Raw genomic sequence first — 17,026 nt, 5'->3', positions numbered from 1 at the left:
AAACAAACAACCAGAGTCCAGAATCTCAAAACCGGTAATCTCAAAAAAATCTCTCAGTCAAATACAATTTTGAAGTAAAGAAGCATGGTGGATGAGCGCAGGAAGAATTGGTAATCCTAGTGTTTGGACTTTTTTAACTTAAGTGTTAGGATTCTGTTCTGTATAGTGCCCTCCCACTTGTGTGTTGTCTGTTTTCCCTGTCTGTCTTGCTCCTCCTGTTTCTCACCCCTTGTGTGTCTGTTTGCAATCAGCGGGGGTTTGGCAGCCAGCTGAACATCATCTTCTCATCAACCTCCTGTGTATATATACCTGGCCTCGTCAACCACTCCCTGCCGGATTATTGTCTACTCAAGTGGTAACTAGTATCTTGGCTCCCATACGTTGTCAGACTAAACTTATTTTTTGATGGTTCCTGTTCGTAGCCCCTTGTGTTTTTTCTTCCCCCTGCGTCATCAGTGTGACAACTGGAACCACCTGCTGCCTGCCTGCCTGCTCTTCTACAAACCCACACTCCCTTCACGTGTGTCTTTTTCTTATTTTTGACCACAAGATATTCACCTCCACTGTTACTCACTGTTCTGTACTGAACATTAAAGAACACTGTTTGTTTCGGGAAACCTGTCTCTGAGTCTTGCGCCTGGGTCCAAATATTACTCACCTTTGTGCAATCGTAACATTAAGTTTAGTAAAAAGAAAAGATGTGATGCTAGCAAGAGGTGATTTAAAATTGATTTGTTGTGCTTTTGTATTTTCCTCTTCGGTCAGCCAGCCACTTGGCTTGCTTGACTTGCTGTCTTCTGGGTTCCTCTCAAACAACCTTTTTTTTAAATTCTGCATGTGTTTCCAGATTCCAGGACGTTCTTTCAGCAGTTTGGATCACTCTTAATACACCTCCCACTTTTGCTCCCTTAGTCCAAAATGGGAAATCGGTTACAAAATCGGATTGATTTTCTTACGATGTGTACCCTGCATGATCTTCCATGAGCATCAAAGAAGGAATTAACAGGGTTGTTTTTTGGCATTTTGTTCTCCCAATTTCAAGGGAGGCGTAGGCCACTGAAACCAAAAGGGATTCTTTACAAAGTATACCTCAGTAATGCTGTCACAGGTGCTAGAACCTCTTCTTTAAATTCTTCCTCAGAAATTGTCCCCTCAGAACACACCTTGACATCTTTGATTATTTTTTCCCTAGAGACAACTTGTGGGCAGAACTTCGTGAACAGAAGCATGATCAAAAGTGGCTAAAGACGTTTGCTAAAGTAAAGTCTGGCTCAAACTGGGCTGAATTGAAGTCCAATTCCCCGTTCCCAACAATCACAGGGGTATTCCCGTCTTTCGGCTGCTTGAAACCGATTATCTTCCCAGATTATCTTGTAGTGTGAGACATATAAAGATCCAATCTTAATGACCCTGATCTTCTGGGTGACTGTTGGGGACGCCCCGATTCATATTAAACATGTTTGATATTAAGGATTAAAAATCTTGACGGTTATGTAATGTAAGGGTCTGGTGGAAGTCGTGTGTCTTTAATAACCGCAAGAGTCAAGGGAGGACAGTAGGAAGTGGACAAAAGTGGTGACCGGCAGCATGGCACAACGGGCACAGGTGAGCTGGACAACTGGAATGCATATACATTTTGTTTGTGTCTCCACGGCCATTTCTTCATCTAAACTTTTTTTTAAATGTTTTTTCCCTCTCTTCAAGAAGCATTATAATCACAAATTTAACTGCCAGCTTGATTGTTTATGTGAGGTCACATGAGGACGGGGAACAATATTCTTCATGAAATTCTTCACTAGGCGAACGGCCATTATTTTAATATCACAAATGCATGCTTAAGATTAAAGAGACAAACGTCTATTTAGATTCTCCTTATGCGTGTGATCTTAATACTGATGTAGTCTGAACTAAGCACCCACAGACGGGGCCATGAATAAAAGCCCAGCCCCTCAACATAAACGGACAGGCAGTCAAAGGACTGACGTGAAGAATCATTTGTTCTACTTCTACCACTAATTTCATGCTGAAGATATCTCAACATCTGTGATTCTCTTAAATGTAATAGTAACATCCTCTGGATGTGAAGTCAAGAGTCTGCATAACACATGTTGCTTAACATCACTGTTAATATACAACCACAACGTAACTGTTCTGTTCTGTATATTGACTAATATAAAAGAGAAAAACGTTTTTTTATATCATATGCTGCCGTCATCCATTTCATCATCTTTTGAGATGCTCTCTTCCAATGATTAGAGCTTGCTTGTGCTGAAAAAGTCAAGAGGAAATCAAAGATTGAGTAAAAAAAATCACACAGCATCCACATAACAGGGCTTACATCATCAACTAAGCTGACATAACGTTTTTGGATAAAATATAGAAAGAAATATTTGGTGGAATTTAAACTTGACATATTATGAATTATGGCCAATTGGCATGAAGTTTGGTTCACAGAAGGCCCCTATTATCACAAATTACTAGAGGTCTCAAGGTATTACTGGTCCCAAGTTATTACTGGTCCACTGTGAACAGGGCTTATGGGACTTATTGATATATTACAATCCTTCAAATAAGGTTGGGTTCATCAGAGGACATGTTCTGCGTCACAAGGACACAAACAACTGTGACCAATATCGGCAGAAAAGAAAGACTTGGAGCACATTCTCAATCGATTAAATAAAAAAATGAGTTAAATCATAAGATGCAAGCTACCTCGCCAATAGTGAAAATTATAGACCACTGCAAAACCACTCAAACCATTAAATTCTAGACCATTTAATATCGGAAATACTTACAGAGACAAAGCTTGCTTTTGTAACACAAAACATGTAAATTGACGTGCATGATCAGAAATGAGTGCTAGTCCCTTCAATAATCAGAAAACAACAGTGGTCCTCCTGTTTATACCAATGGTAAGTACACTACATTGAAACTAATTAAACTGTGTTTTGTCAAATAAGTAATTGTAATGTTGAGGCAACAAGGGATTTCTGCGCAGTCGGCCAGGTATTTGAAGTATAGCGGAAGCTGATATTACTTTGTCAAAAGCAAACTGCAATCAGTTCTCTTGCTCCTTTAGTCCATAAAGCTTGGATTTCAAAGAAATAGTTGAGGAGTTTGCAGGAAGGATGACAGGAGAAGCACTTATGCTTCTGAAGATCAGTTTTTATACGGATTCTTTGCTCAATGAAGACACTTTCAATTGAAAAGACCGATCTTGTCCAGTTGAAGCTGTACACACTGGCTGTTTTTGGCAGTTTTTTAACTGAATAAAGGGGCACTGCATTCATTCGTTTTCACTGCCAAATGATGGGGTTCAGAATTAATGTTTTTGTGGCATGTTGTGCAAAGAGTGCAAGGGGGTGCTTCAAAGTTGTTGAAAAACATTCAAATACACCTGACAGCCTGTTTTTATTATTTTTATACTGTATTATTCAAAAACAATTTTGGGGAGAAGTCACCATGTCTGTATTGAAGAAATTAGGTTTTTTTTTCATCTAAACTGTGATGTATCAGTTATCCAGTCCAAGTATTTTTCTTGGAAGAAAGTAAAATAAAACTATCTGATTTAGATTTTCTAAATCCATATAACAGTGTCTTGTTCCAAATGTGGAAAGTTAATGATAAGGAACTAATGATGATTTGATTATTCTCTTGATTCCGAAAGGCTGAACTAATGCCGGCCAAACATGGCTTTAAAAAGATTTATATCCCCAGAAAAAAATCTCTAGACCTTCATCACTAAAGGATGACTATAACTTAGGCAACAGAGGGATGAGCATTGGCCTCCTTCTACAGACAAGGAGTATTGAACCAATGGACTTAGGAAAACAAAGCAGAGATCAAACAAAAGGAGCCACGGCAGGTTGCATCTAAATCAAGGACGAACCCTTGAGATTTCAAGATTCAGGGTAGAGCTATAAAAGCAGGCATAATCCTTGTTATGGCTTCTGTAAAGCTCTTCAGACTAAAGGATTAATTCAACTTTTAGTTCCAAATGAAAGTGAAACGTCTTAAAGGGACTTTTGAAGGGCCAGTATAAAGAGAGAGGCAGGATGAACTCAAAACTATCTTGCATACTTCATTTTTCTTTCATTCTCGATAATCTTTTTAGTACACAGATTTTTTGAACTACCTTCAAACCTCGGTGCTTCAACATGTAGAGCGAAAATGAAAGCAGCTAATTGACCAATAGACACGAAGAGTGTTAATGATCAAGTGGCAGGGTTGCAGTCAAGAATCACAAGGAGGAGGGAAATGTTCTTGCAATCGAAGAGAGAAGTGATAACAGAAGACGAGCAAAGATAAAAGCAGCAAGGAAGAGTCCACTGCGAGATATGCTCTCTGAAGAGGTTATAACAGCAGAATGAGCAGCGAGCGTGGTGTCTCTGAGCTGTTTTCTCTTTCATGCTAAAGAACACACACATGGACACCCCTTTACACACTTTTCTCCCCTGTGACTTCATTAGCCAAACCACATACTGAGCTCGAGGAGTAATTGGCTGCCCTTTCAGCCTACTAATGGCGAGAGCAGAGCAGAGGAGAGGACAGGAGCTGAACAAGCAGAATTACTGTGCATTTCTAAAAAATCTCCACTTAAAAGTTTTTATGTCTTACTTGCTCTCTGTTTTTTTCTTTTCTCCTTTCTTATAAGCTTTTTTTATTATTTTTTTTAACACTGCTGTTCTCTACTGCCTCTACTTAATTAGTTTCTTATATTGGAAGACAAACAGAAAAATCCCTCACTAGTTCAGCTTTTACGATTCAATGTGTTTTGCTTAGGAATATACCTTGAAAAATGTAAAAAAAAATCATTGTTCAAATAGATCAAATAGTTATAGCAAGAAAACAATATCATGTGGTTATAAAAACTATTTGAGACCAGATCAAAATTATTCACTTGTTGGTTAATCTCTATTTAAAGATTCTACATTTTTATGTAGAATACTGTACTCAGGGGTCTGGATCATCAGCATTGGAAGCTGTGTTGTTTTTTTGTGTCTTGTGTAGCCCAAGCTGAATTGAACATATTACATATTAGCAGACTATGGTGTGTGCAGGATAAACGGTAAGAAAACTTAAAGCCGGCAGAATGCCATCCGGGCTAATCATATATCAGCTGCCATCGGCGTTAATCAGACTTTGATTTATTTGTCTCTATAAACAAATATCTGCATACAATTGCAGTAATCAAAGCTATCAATCTGCTATCAATGCAGAAATCTGTTACTTTTTCAGGCTCAAATTGCTGAAATAAGCCAGAGTGAAGCCCAGTGGTAACATACTGTTGACTCATGAAAACAGATGAACGGGTGCTACTCCGCGGGATGTATTGGACTAAGAAATCCCAGGGTGCATGCTGATATGCTGTGGATCCAGGGGCGCTTCTATGGTCTATTGGGGCCCTAGGCAAACATTCATTGGGGGTACCATTGCAGGGCAATGGTAGTCATTGATTTCAGGTAGGGTCCCATTAGGGAGCTTACTGTCATTGCAATATCTGCACATTTTGAGGCAATGCTGTGGTTTAAAGTTTGTCAGCCGTTGGGGGGCCTCCTACTGGCCTGGGGCCACAAACAGTTGCCTGCCTTGCCTGTTGACAAGTAGCGCCTCTGTGTGGATCTGAAATGGAAATTCAAGTCCTGGCTAGAAGTTGTTTCAAGCTAACGATTAGTTTTAATAGGAGTCACTGAAGAATTGGCATCAGTTCCGAGAGTCATATCCCATCTTTTAGATCAATGCTTCTCAACAGGTGGATGGGAACCCAGAGGCGGTTGAAAAACATCAGAAATTTGTGTAGCGATTTTTTCTCAAAGGAGTTTGTGGTGGGTCCTGAGGCTAGAGGAGTGGAGAAACACTTTCTTAGACGATGAAAGACAATGGGCTCCGACATTGCTCCTATGTGAAAGCATACATGTCATAAAAAGGACCAAACCTATTCCTGTTGGTGCTTTCTGCTACATCTCGCATCACATATGGAATGGTAGTTACATCAGTCCTTGTATTTTTCTCCAAATGGTCGACCCTTAGCTAGGCAGTTGCTCTTTTAGCCTTCTTGTTTTCAAATGGATGTCTATGGTGAAAGGGTTACGACCCCTCCCATTCCAAATCTACATCCCTTACAACTGCAAACACTGACACATGACTTATATGGGATATAGAATGAAAAATATGATTCCTGTAATCAGAAGAAGTTATTTTAAGACTTCTCAGATTCTCAAAAGTTTCGATCCCAAGAAGGGTCTTGTGCGATGCTATATAACCAGTCAAATCTTCATAGTCCTAAACATTGCAGCTGGAGGCTAGAGGTTCTAACACAGTGGAGTGAACAACAGTCAGAAGAATTTATGAGTTTCTCTAAACAGGCCACAATCTAAAGCGGAAACAGAGCTTTAATCAAGGCATGGACAAACTTTGCAACAACAGAAAGCTCAAAACACCTATATAAAGGATCTTTTGAAAGGTGTTATTGTAAAGTGATATGAGACAAGCTCTGCCTTGAGGTAACTGTGAAGATAATAGAAATTGCAACCTTTATGCTACTTCAACAAAAATGGCTGTTATACCATAAAACATAGATGTTATAATGTATGAGTGGTAACTTTTAAAACAGAACCTGTTTTCCCAAACCTGTCACATACAACCAGTCCACACAGCCTCAATACACTGAGCTTTTGCATCTCTGTCTTTGGTGTTCTCTTTATGATTGTTGTTTTTCCACAAAATCTTAGAGTTGTCCTTCAAGACATTTTCACTTGCCCTTCCACATTCATAATGCTGCCTTAAGATGTACAAACACCAGTCCTGCAGGGCTAGAAGTTAACCCCAAGTTGAGGACCGAGACACTCTCCAGCTCCACCAAGGTCTCCTCACTTCAGAAAGGCTTCCCTTGTCTCTCTTAAACAAAGACAGAGCTTCAAGCGGCTTCGCTTATCTATCCCATGATCCAGTGCTGACCTGTGCTCACGTGACGAAAACAGAAACCTCGATTCAAAGTGACTCTCAGACCATATACTGTACTTACGTGTTCCATGCATACATGAAGCCAGGGGCATCTTGTTGGGAATTTCTAGTGTCACATAAGAGCAAGGTCAACTATATGAAGCAACACTTGACTTTCCCTGTGAAAGGCTGCAGTATAGACTGCATAGCAGAGATGTGCATGAATGAAAGAGCTTTCACACAGAGTAAGTGGTGATAATGAAACCACTTCCTTTTCTCTCAGCACTACAAATCACCTGCCTCTTCAAACACACCTTAATTACCACGTCGATCATTTCACGTGCTTTATGCCTCAGGGTTACAACCTTTATACAACTTGTGAGTGTGTGTTCAGGGGAGTGTGCATATGAGCCTGAGAGACTGAGCTAGTACTGCTCCAGCACACATTTATCTTATTATGTAACAACTATAGACTAGCATTAGCACATGCAGGCTAAATGCTGCCTCTACTCAACTAAACATCAGCTGTGTAGTTCTATCCATTTCTCAGGCCAAACAAATGTATTTGAGCAGGTTTCTTCAGGATACAACCCCAAATGTATCAATCAAGGCTGCTTACACTCCCATTAACCTCGGGTACAGACTCAGTGGCAGCCACATTACAAAAATGTCATTATTCCTTTCACTAGTAGCTGTCATAAATGAAAACTGCTCAATTACATGGTGGCTTTTAACCCTATAACTGTTGTGTGACTCTAGAACGGCCTATTTGCCTAATCCAATGGCATGTCTGACATACACTAGTTAAATTTGAAAGAAGTCTGAATAAGGCAGTAACAGGCTTGTTATTTTAATGAGAAGAGGTCTTTACACCTTTAAGTGGCAAGTGATGACAACAAGTGGCATGTTCTGATTGGAATTACTGAGTACATAGCACTTTTGTCAATTTGCAGATATAATAATAAATCAAATGTGTCATGAAACAAAAGATGCAGCAGCTTAAAGATCCCATTGGACAATTAAGTACACAAAAACATTCCAGCTGTTTTAGTGAGGCTGCTATTAACTGTTTGCAAAGATTTTGATGAGATTCCCTGAAAATGTAGATAAATATTTACATGCCTCAGATCAGTTGGTGTTGTAGTATGCAAATGTTCAGTTATTTAAAAGATGAAAATGCAAAGAAATCAAAAAAGCTAGCCTATATTAAAGGTTTAAAACTACAGAGAGGTAGGAGAAATAAGCTACACAGCTCAACAGCTCAGAGAATGAAAGTAATTAATTAGTGTCTTTTTTTTTTGCTCAGAGACTGTATGTGCATAAAGTCCTGGCAGTATAAGTTATTACAGTCAAAACAAGTTTCAATAAGGTTGCACTTAAGATTATAAATTGCATCTCCTCTTTTTGTCATTACAATCAGCGTCATACAGTAGCCTACAGATGAGAGTAACACCTCATGTCTGTAAGACAGAGGAGGAGGAAGATCCAGAGCACCACCATGCGCATCCTCTCTCTTCTGCCTTGTCCCGTGTTAAAATCATTCATAAAAAATGGCAGGATGACACCGCTAGCAACCTCAGAGTTGTCTTCCGTGTCTTAATTGAGGAGTAGGCACTCCGTTTTCCACCATAGTCAAATGTAGTCTACAAACGAAGACACATTTGTCTTGAGTCAATAAGCCAACACAAACTTGCACGCAGGGGCAGTAAGGGAATGTTTCAGGTCACATAATGTTGCTGTTACTCGGCGGTTTATTGTCACCACACAGCCGAGATATGCAGCGTTCTTGCGGGAAACAAAAGCCTATCCAGAAGCCGCTTTCTTTTTTATAACCAGCGACCGCATAAAGGTAATGTAATGAAAATATGAGGCAGCTTTAACATCTGCTCTACAAACGAATTTCAAACCACTTCCTTACCCAAATAATCCGCGACTTTGTCCGTGGTGTGGATGAGTATCCCAGTTCCAGTTCAACGGGGCTGTTGGTCAGGACAGCCGGGTAGATGCAGGATGCTCGGCTTGCTCCAGACGTCTTCCCCCCGTGCTCGTGATGAACAGCGGTGTAGGACCAATCTCCGTCCGCTAACTGATCTGCTGCTGCTGCTGCTGCTGCTGCTTCTGCGTCTGCTTCTTACTGCACACACATCCAAACAGAAACACCGAACTAGCAGAGTGACTGATTAAGTGGCCCTTGGCTACAGCAGCCGAGCCCTATACCATGTTACCGTGCAGACGTGAAGCAGCAGTGATGGTGCTGCGGTGCGGAGCTGCTGCTGATGCTGGCGTTTCTTCTTCTTCTGAGGCCAGGCTGGGACGGGATAGTGGAGGAGAACGGTGTGTTTAAGTGTAGTGCGCCGCTGGAGTGGATTTAAACGGGGGGATGGTTTCGTTGGGATTACGTTGTGGGGGTTTAATTAGACAGCGCAGCGCCTATTGGTACCGACCTTGCGCACAGCCCTCCTCCAACTTTCCTCCCACCCCTTCCCCCTTCTCTCTCCCAGTCAGGGATGGATAGGCTATGTGTGTCACAACACCGAATGATGGCGCACCATATACTGTTTTTAATGTTTATAATTTACTGACAAAACCACGTTTTGGTTCTCTAAAATTAAATAATCGCACAGCCAGGAGTCAAACAGGCTACTACAATAGGTTATAGGTCAATAAATAACACTTTGAGGTTTCAAGGTTCATGTTAACATAGGCTTATTTTATATTGAATAAATACATTATGACCAAAATACCTTATGTGTATGTTGTTGCATGCATTAAAAACTATTTTTTAAACACTAAAAGTTTTCATTATTTACCATAGAGCTAGCTAGCTGAATAGACCAGGCTTTTATTTACTTTGTTTTATGAAATTACCCCTACACAAAAGGCTAATAATAAGCCTATTCAAAAGAAAAAACAAAGAAAAAACTGCACTGCCAATAAAAAGACGTGAAAACTGTAACGTTTCACCAGCAAACATATTTAACAGTGTACAAAATCAGGAGGACATTTATAGAACAAAATAAAGTACAAATCACCTGACTGATCTTCCTGTAAAAATAGGACATCTATGCAGCCAACCTGCTTGTGGTGGAGAGAGATGTGCTTGCCTTTAAAGCTGTGTATACGTACCATTATGTATGCATTATTTAATGCATAAAACTTGTTACATTTTTGGCATGAGAGCTGGACAAAACATTTGTTTCCATCTCTAAAGCCGACACAAGCAGCACAGTTAAAGGTCATCTTTATTTTTTGGCCTTGCTCAGTTTTTGATCTGCATTGAGACCTGTTTTTATTGAAAATGTGCAACAACACTGAGCCAGTAACAGAGACTGGGCCAATATTGTGGACGAGCTTTTATTTTAAGGTTTAACAAGATTTGTTTGTGTATTTATTTTCATTAAAGTATTTCATAGCATCTATTCACTTTGTGACAGTTGTGACATGTCCACTGTCTTTCTGTTTTTTTTGTGTGGCACTGTTTTGTCAGCCACCCCCCCCCCCCCCCCCCCAAAAAAGGCCTTTTCTCTAATCAATTGCAAATCTATCATTGTCTATTATTCTAGCTGATGAACAGTGTTAGTCTAAAGCATGCCCATGTTTATCACTTAAGTAGCTGTGAAGAGCCCATTGCTGAGAAGAACATGTTCTGTCATGTTACTCGACAAAGCGGGTGAAAATATACGTTTAGATTGTTATCATTGTAAGGCAACCTCTCGCTCTTACATAAGGCACAAAAAAACAGTGTCAGATCAGAGAGAGCTGCTTCAGTTCTTAGTCAGACATTGGACCGTCTGTTTTTGTTAGCTTTGATGGGACATACATAGTACCAGCAGGACCATACACAAATGCACATGCACACACACACTTGCACACATCTACCAACTCAGACTTTAAGGTTAGCCATCTGAGCCAGACATCAGCCGTACTTTGTCACACCTCACAGAACATTAGATAGCTCTGGGAATATTTTTATTTATTTATTTGCACTTAAGTTGTAAGATGACTCACAGTTGGTGGTCTCTCTGGACGAAAATTGGTTGCTCATTGAAGGGACAGCTGGCCTGCATAACTGGTGCTTCCCCAACCGGAAAATCAAAAACGATAAATTCCAAAAGGGACTTTATAAGCACTCGAAGCTGCAACAATTTCCTGAGACAGTCCTTGCCATGGTGAAGTTTAGTCAGCCACTGTAGCATGCGATAATCAAGTCTCATTAGGTTTTCATCAATTAGATATTGTGTAGAAGTAGCCATGTGTGCTCTATTTTCTTCGATTACAATGACTCGTTCTTAAGTAAAGCTCAAGATGGATTTCAGTCAAGGCTACTCTTGATCGGAACATCAGAGTCAATTTTCCAGCTTCACAGGGAAAAGACTGTATAACGAAAGAGTCAGACTGTAAACACAAGGTTAAGGCTCCTGCAAATACCAACGTTCAAAGTCTGATTAAAAGGAATTATTTATAGCTGAATGTTATGCCACGATATCATACACTGCCAACAAATGAAGGAGAAGATAAGAATTCCTAGCAGGGTGGGATGGATCAAATGCAAAGTGAGATGCAACTGAAGGAGAAGAGAAGAATTACAATTTCTATGCACAGCTTGAGTTTAATTGAATGCACAAAGGGGAGGTGTAGTGACTGCATTCAAAGTCGCACACCAGATGTTTGGTTGCTGATGTTTTGGCTCCAGTCGTGTCCAGTGAAAGTATATTGTCAGGAGTAAAAAAAAGTATCAAGTGGAGTGTGATCCAAACTGAAAACACTGCTGCAATCCACAGGCCTACATTTTCATTTTCTGTTGGATAACCTTTATTTATGAACATCTTTTTGAATCCATAATAATCCTTGAGGCTTTAAGTGAGAGTGAAATGAATGTTCAAGAACTTTTAGACCACAGGATTTAAATTACTATAGCAACATATGGCAAACTCGATTGCACTCTTTTTGTAAAGGATTACATATTGCTCTCTTAATTGTTCTCACTTTACCACACATAGTGTTTAAGGATTCTAACCCTTGTGTTTCAAAATGTTTAACATAAATTGAACTGATGATTGTTTACCCCCATAAGTACGTGTAAGCATATGTTACCTTCTCTTTCTTACAGTTTCACATTGTGATATTTCTTTTATCATGTATAGTTAATCTGATTGCTTCAAGATTAAAATGTGTTGTTGTTGTTGTTGTTGTTTTAAATCATAAATTGCTTCATTTTGGACTCAACATGCTAAAGAAGAGATAAGTAGCCAACTTGTGTAAAATAATATGAAGCTGTTGGTTGATTTTTCATCTCTACTGTGTAATTTTACGAGTCACCAGCTGTTACTGATTTACACATTCATAAAGCAACAAAGAAACACTGGGAGTGACATTTATATCTAGAATTATGAATAAAATTTTACAATTTGTCCCTTGTTGATGTAGAAAGTAGTGTGCTCCCTGACAGGCATCGTGACTCCAACAGAGCCTAATTCTGATTTGTCCAATACTGTGGTTAATTATGAAATACCAGCAAAACCAATGAATATCCTAAGAGCCTCATTTGTACTGAGTCTTATAAGTGCTTATTCCAGTGGTAAACCCCCTCCTGAAAAACACAACACAAGTATTAACATGTTAGCATGATGATTTAAGCATGTTGTGTTGTACACAACACACTATTGAAATGTAATCAGAATGTTGTAAAAATGTAAAAATGAGGGGGAAGACATGATGTGAAAGAGACATGATCTGTCTGAGCACAGCTTCATCACGTCTGCCTGATTTGGCTCACATTGTATTTGGATCTTGTGTGTGAAAGCAATCTGTACCACGAGCCAGGATTCATATTGTCCTATTGTCGTCATATTGGATCGATTGTTACAGGTTTGGAAGTCGGAAAGTGAAAGTACTGTTTAAACCTAAATAACAAGCTTTCCCCAAATGCACCCTTTTGTGGTTTAGCTGCATCGCATTAAGCATTGCCCCACTCGCAAAAGACATTTTATTAAAGGGGAGCGATTAACAATCTTTTCTTAAGAAAGGGTTTATCTGGAGTGTCAGGGTCTGTTCTTGACAATCTTTGTAGCTGTATCAACAGCCTCACTCTGGAGATCTTACTGAAACATTGAAGGAATAATCATGGAAGTGTGGCAGATAGGCGGCACAGCCTTGAGGTAGAGGCTCTTTGCGTTGTGTGTTTAAGGCCTGACAGTGTGTTCGATCATGCGTGATCTACTCTGCTTGCAGGGACTGGGGATGATGGGAAGTTGCATGGTCGAGTTCTTCTCTAGTTTCCACACCCTTGAACCTGAAAAAATGGAGGATTTTCTTAAGCCAAAAAAAAAAAAAAAACTTAACTCTGTTTGTCTGCCCAGCTTTGCTGCTGTTATTATCTTTTCCTGCATCATCTTCTCTCTCCTTGTTTCATCTCCTCTGTCTGTTGTTTCACTAAGGGTGAGACAGGCAAAAATATCTGACTCAGCTTTTGCTTATTTCATTAGTTGTTCATAACTCTGGCTCCCTGTCCTGTGAATGAGGACGCTGATGTGATTGAATTACCCCCTCCTCCTCTACTTTCCTCTCGTTCCCCTCCCTCTCTCCTTTGTGTTTTGTGTACTGTTGGCACTTTCCGTCCTCTGAGCCAGGGTTCAATGCTGTTGTTGCACTTTCTCTGGTCTTGTGTAACAGTGCTGTGGTCGTGTTGCGTTGCATCCTTCATCTCCTTTTCCCCAGGCGGGATGGCCACTGTGGGAAACAGCGGCCCAGAAAACTGATCTTCATTTCAAGATTCTGGAAAGACTTCCCTCACCATGTGTGGAGCTTGGCTCCCCTGAGGAGACCTTCATTAGACCTGTCCAACCTGTGCTGAAAAAGAAACAGACTTTTAAAAGCCTCAATGAGTCTATTTCATTAATAAATGCAACGGGAGTCTGTTTTCTGCTGTTTTCAGGCGTTATTGGCAATTCAGGTTTAAATACAGGAACTCACAGGATGGCAAGCGCGTCATCTGTAAGAGCTATCAAAAAATATAAACAATATATTGGCACATGTTCTTTTTGGATTGACTGGGAACTCCATCCAAACCTCCAGTTCTATTTTCTGGTATTGGGGAGTCTTGTAAATCATCTCAACTCACCAAAACCTCCTCAACTCCAAATCTCAGCACAACCTTCCCCTCTAGTACATTTCTGACATCTTTCATCATTACACTCCAACTTGAACCTCTGATGCTGAAACCAACCTGCAGAGCCTTCAGTGTGGCAGAAACAAGCCTCTGGAACTCTCTTCCTGCAGATATCTGCAAAGCTTTTGAAAACCACAGGTTTAACTCAGCTAATGGACTTAGTTAATTGTGTTGTTTTGTTTGTGTATTCTGAAGTAAAGTACCATTCGGTCCCTTGAAAGGATGTTACATCACCACCAAAAGTAGAAACATACAACAAAAAAGAAAGAACAGAGAGTTATACAAATATCTATAAAACAATCAGTTGTTGTATTGATGCTCACTATAGTAGACAACTTTACAAACATGCCGAATTCTGCTCTCTGAAACTCTCGATATTATTTCCACAGAGCAATTACCAGCAGGTTTGTGTTTGTGAGGAGGAGGTCTGCACATCACTAAAACAAAATACAGTATGTCTCCTGTGGATCCCTGTCTGGGATTTAGTTTTAATATGCATCTCTTTCAGAGAAACTTTCATTACAGAGTGCTCAAGATCTGTTTTCGACTGCATGTCGAGCTGAAGTTGATCTCGTTGGCTTTGCTGTAATGTGTTGCTTGGAAACAACTCGGGTTTTCAAGTTTATTCCTGCTAGCTTCCAATACTGAGAAAAGAAAAATGAATCAAGATTTTTTTTTATTTATGACAGCAATTACTTAGCTAACTGAACTGGCTCTGAAAAAAATCATGTATGGTACCTGCCACAGCATTTTCCACAGCATTATTTTACCCAAGCTCAATGACATGTGGAAAATCCATGAATAGACATGTAACTCGATATTTGTCTTTTCAAGAAATACAATGGCATTAGAGATGCTCTGAACTTACATACGCCTACATCTCCAGCACAACTATCAGCTCTGCAGGGGAGCTCTGTATTGAGTGTTTAATAGAGAACATATATCATTTCAAGATCTAGATGGGTGTTCTTAAATAGCCTTACTGCATGCTAATCCTCTTAACTGACTTGTGGTTCTGTTGAATCAGCTATAATTAAGTTCTGTCTTATGTTTGGGTGAGAAGTCCACACTTAACTACGCATTGAAACTTGATAGTTTAGTTTTAGCGTTAGTTGTCTTAGTGTTTGGTTGCCCTATAAAGACATAAGGTCTATTTAGTGTAAAGTTTGAACTACCCAAAATTATTGTTACAGAAATTACATTATAAAGGTCATATATAACACTCCTTTTCGACAAGTTTCAATAAGTCTCAGACCTCCCATTTCTGTGAAGTGTCTCGTCAAAAATCTACTATGACATTATATTTTACCTGTAAAACCATCTATATCAGCCTTGCTTAAAACAGGCTACGTCTGTAGTTTTGAATACAAGTGAGCTGTGTCTGACCAAGCCCATCTCTGGAAGGGTTTGGTTGGCTTGGGCTTTCTTGCCCTTTGCAAGATTGTTTATGGTGAGAAGGCAGACTCAGATGGACTGCAGATGTAACTGGTACTATACATCAAATGGCAACATTTATGTTTGATGTTGTAAATAATCCCTTTACAAATAATTATAAGTAATTAATAATAAAGCACCTCGCTGTGGGAGTGTCACCCATCTGGGGGAAGTGTTACTGCCCTTTGCGACATCACAAAGGGAAAATCTCCAAAGAGCCTGTTTTAGAACACATTTTCTGAAAAGTAAAACAGGCAAAAGATAGAGAGGACAAATCATGGGACCAATCAGTAAAATGCTTATTTTGTTTTGTTTTTTTGCAGTGTTTGTTACAGTGGTTTCTCTTGTGTATGAACAGACCAAAGGCTAAAAATAATTTATGTTACAATATAAACTTTTACTTATGTTGGAAGCATCTCAGCTGGTGCAACAGCACATGTTGGTACTGTGTAAAATGAACTATGCTTTGCTTTCATGGTGCAACCCTGTTTGAACATTTTGTGGAAGGCTTGCATGTCAAACCCAGTGGAAATCGGGAACTGTATGTCTTTTGTTTTCGCAAAACCCTAAAATAACACAACATAACCCCTTTACACAAAACAGAACCACATAGGATTTTTTTTTCATTTTATTGACAGTACAGATGTCTCTGAGGCCTGAATATAATTCATGATTATCGCTAAACTTCCCTCCACCTTTTTGGATGATTAAATAGAATGATTGTTTTCAGTTTTGCCTAAGGATGGTATCAAGACAGGAATATATAAAAAACAATTTTTAAACGTTTTTCTCACACAGGTACAAACGACAATATTCTACAATACTATTATTTGAATTATGAAAGTATGTATTTGAAGTCGTGTGGAATATTTTGCACTATACAGCTAAATTATTTTTAATTTTTCGCTGACATGGTAAAATTTTAATGGGTATTCTGGAAATGAAAATCTGATTTGAAATTTGATTCACCATATGATCAGTCAGGGGGAACAACCCTCAACAACTCTCCAATGTGTAACAGATAATCCAGCTGCTGGTATCACCTGTGCTCACAGAGAGGGATTATAGTAGAGTTTATTCTCAGAGTAAGAGAAAATCCTTCCTTGAAGGTTTTTTGTGTGTACAACTTGTATAAATTTAAGGCCTGTGTCCACTAATGTTGTTGCTGCAGTTGTTACAGTTTTACAACTGCGTATATAGTTGCTTGGTTATATAAATTAACCTCTGACATATAACAAAGAAAGCATGAAAACAGTGTAAAGATATCATGTGGTGGCCTTAGCAGCAGCTCTATAACTTAAAAATTGAACCCTTGAAAAGACGAGTCAGATAATTTCTTCTTCAAAGATATCAGAAGTCCCACCCCTTATTTAGCCTGTGAGGAAGGAGAAGTTACATCGACGAGCATGGCACTGTTCTAAAATTTAAACAGTTCTTAAGGGTGCTGTGAGCAAAGCGACAAAAAACAGGTGCGTTAGTGGA

The 17,026-nt window shown here is 39.4% G+C and overlaps 1 protein-coding gene across 1 annotated transcript in view; it reads right to left on the bottom strand.

Annotated features, from left to right (window-relative positions):
- The window catches only part of LOC306839808 (hippocalcin-like protein 1), a 43,266-nt gene extending 33,877 nt beyond the window's left edge, over positions 1–9,389 (bottom strand). The window contains exons 1-2 of the mRNA XM_079368711.1: positions 9,168–9,389; positions 8,861–9,076 (exon numbers count right to left, since the gene is read on the bottom strand). The gene's annotated coding sequence lies outside the window, so the exon portion shown is untranslated. The remainder of the gene's footprint in view (positions 1–8,860; positions 9,077–9,167) is intronic.
- Positions 9,390–17,026: the final 7,637 nt, after the last annotated feature.

This window comes from Symphodus melops, assembly GCF_947650265.1.
Source record: "Symphodus melops genome assembly, chromosome: 18".
NCBI classification, from domain to species: domain Eukaryota; kingdom Metazoa; phylum Chordata; class Actinopteri; order Labriformes; family Labridae; genus Symphodus; species Symphodus melops.
Note: the sequence above shows the minus strand (reverse complement) of the source record. Positions and strands in the feature narration are given on the sequence as shown.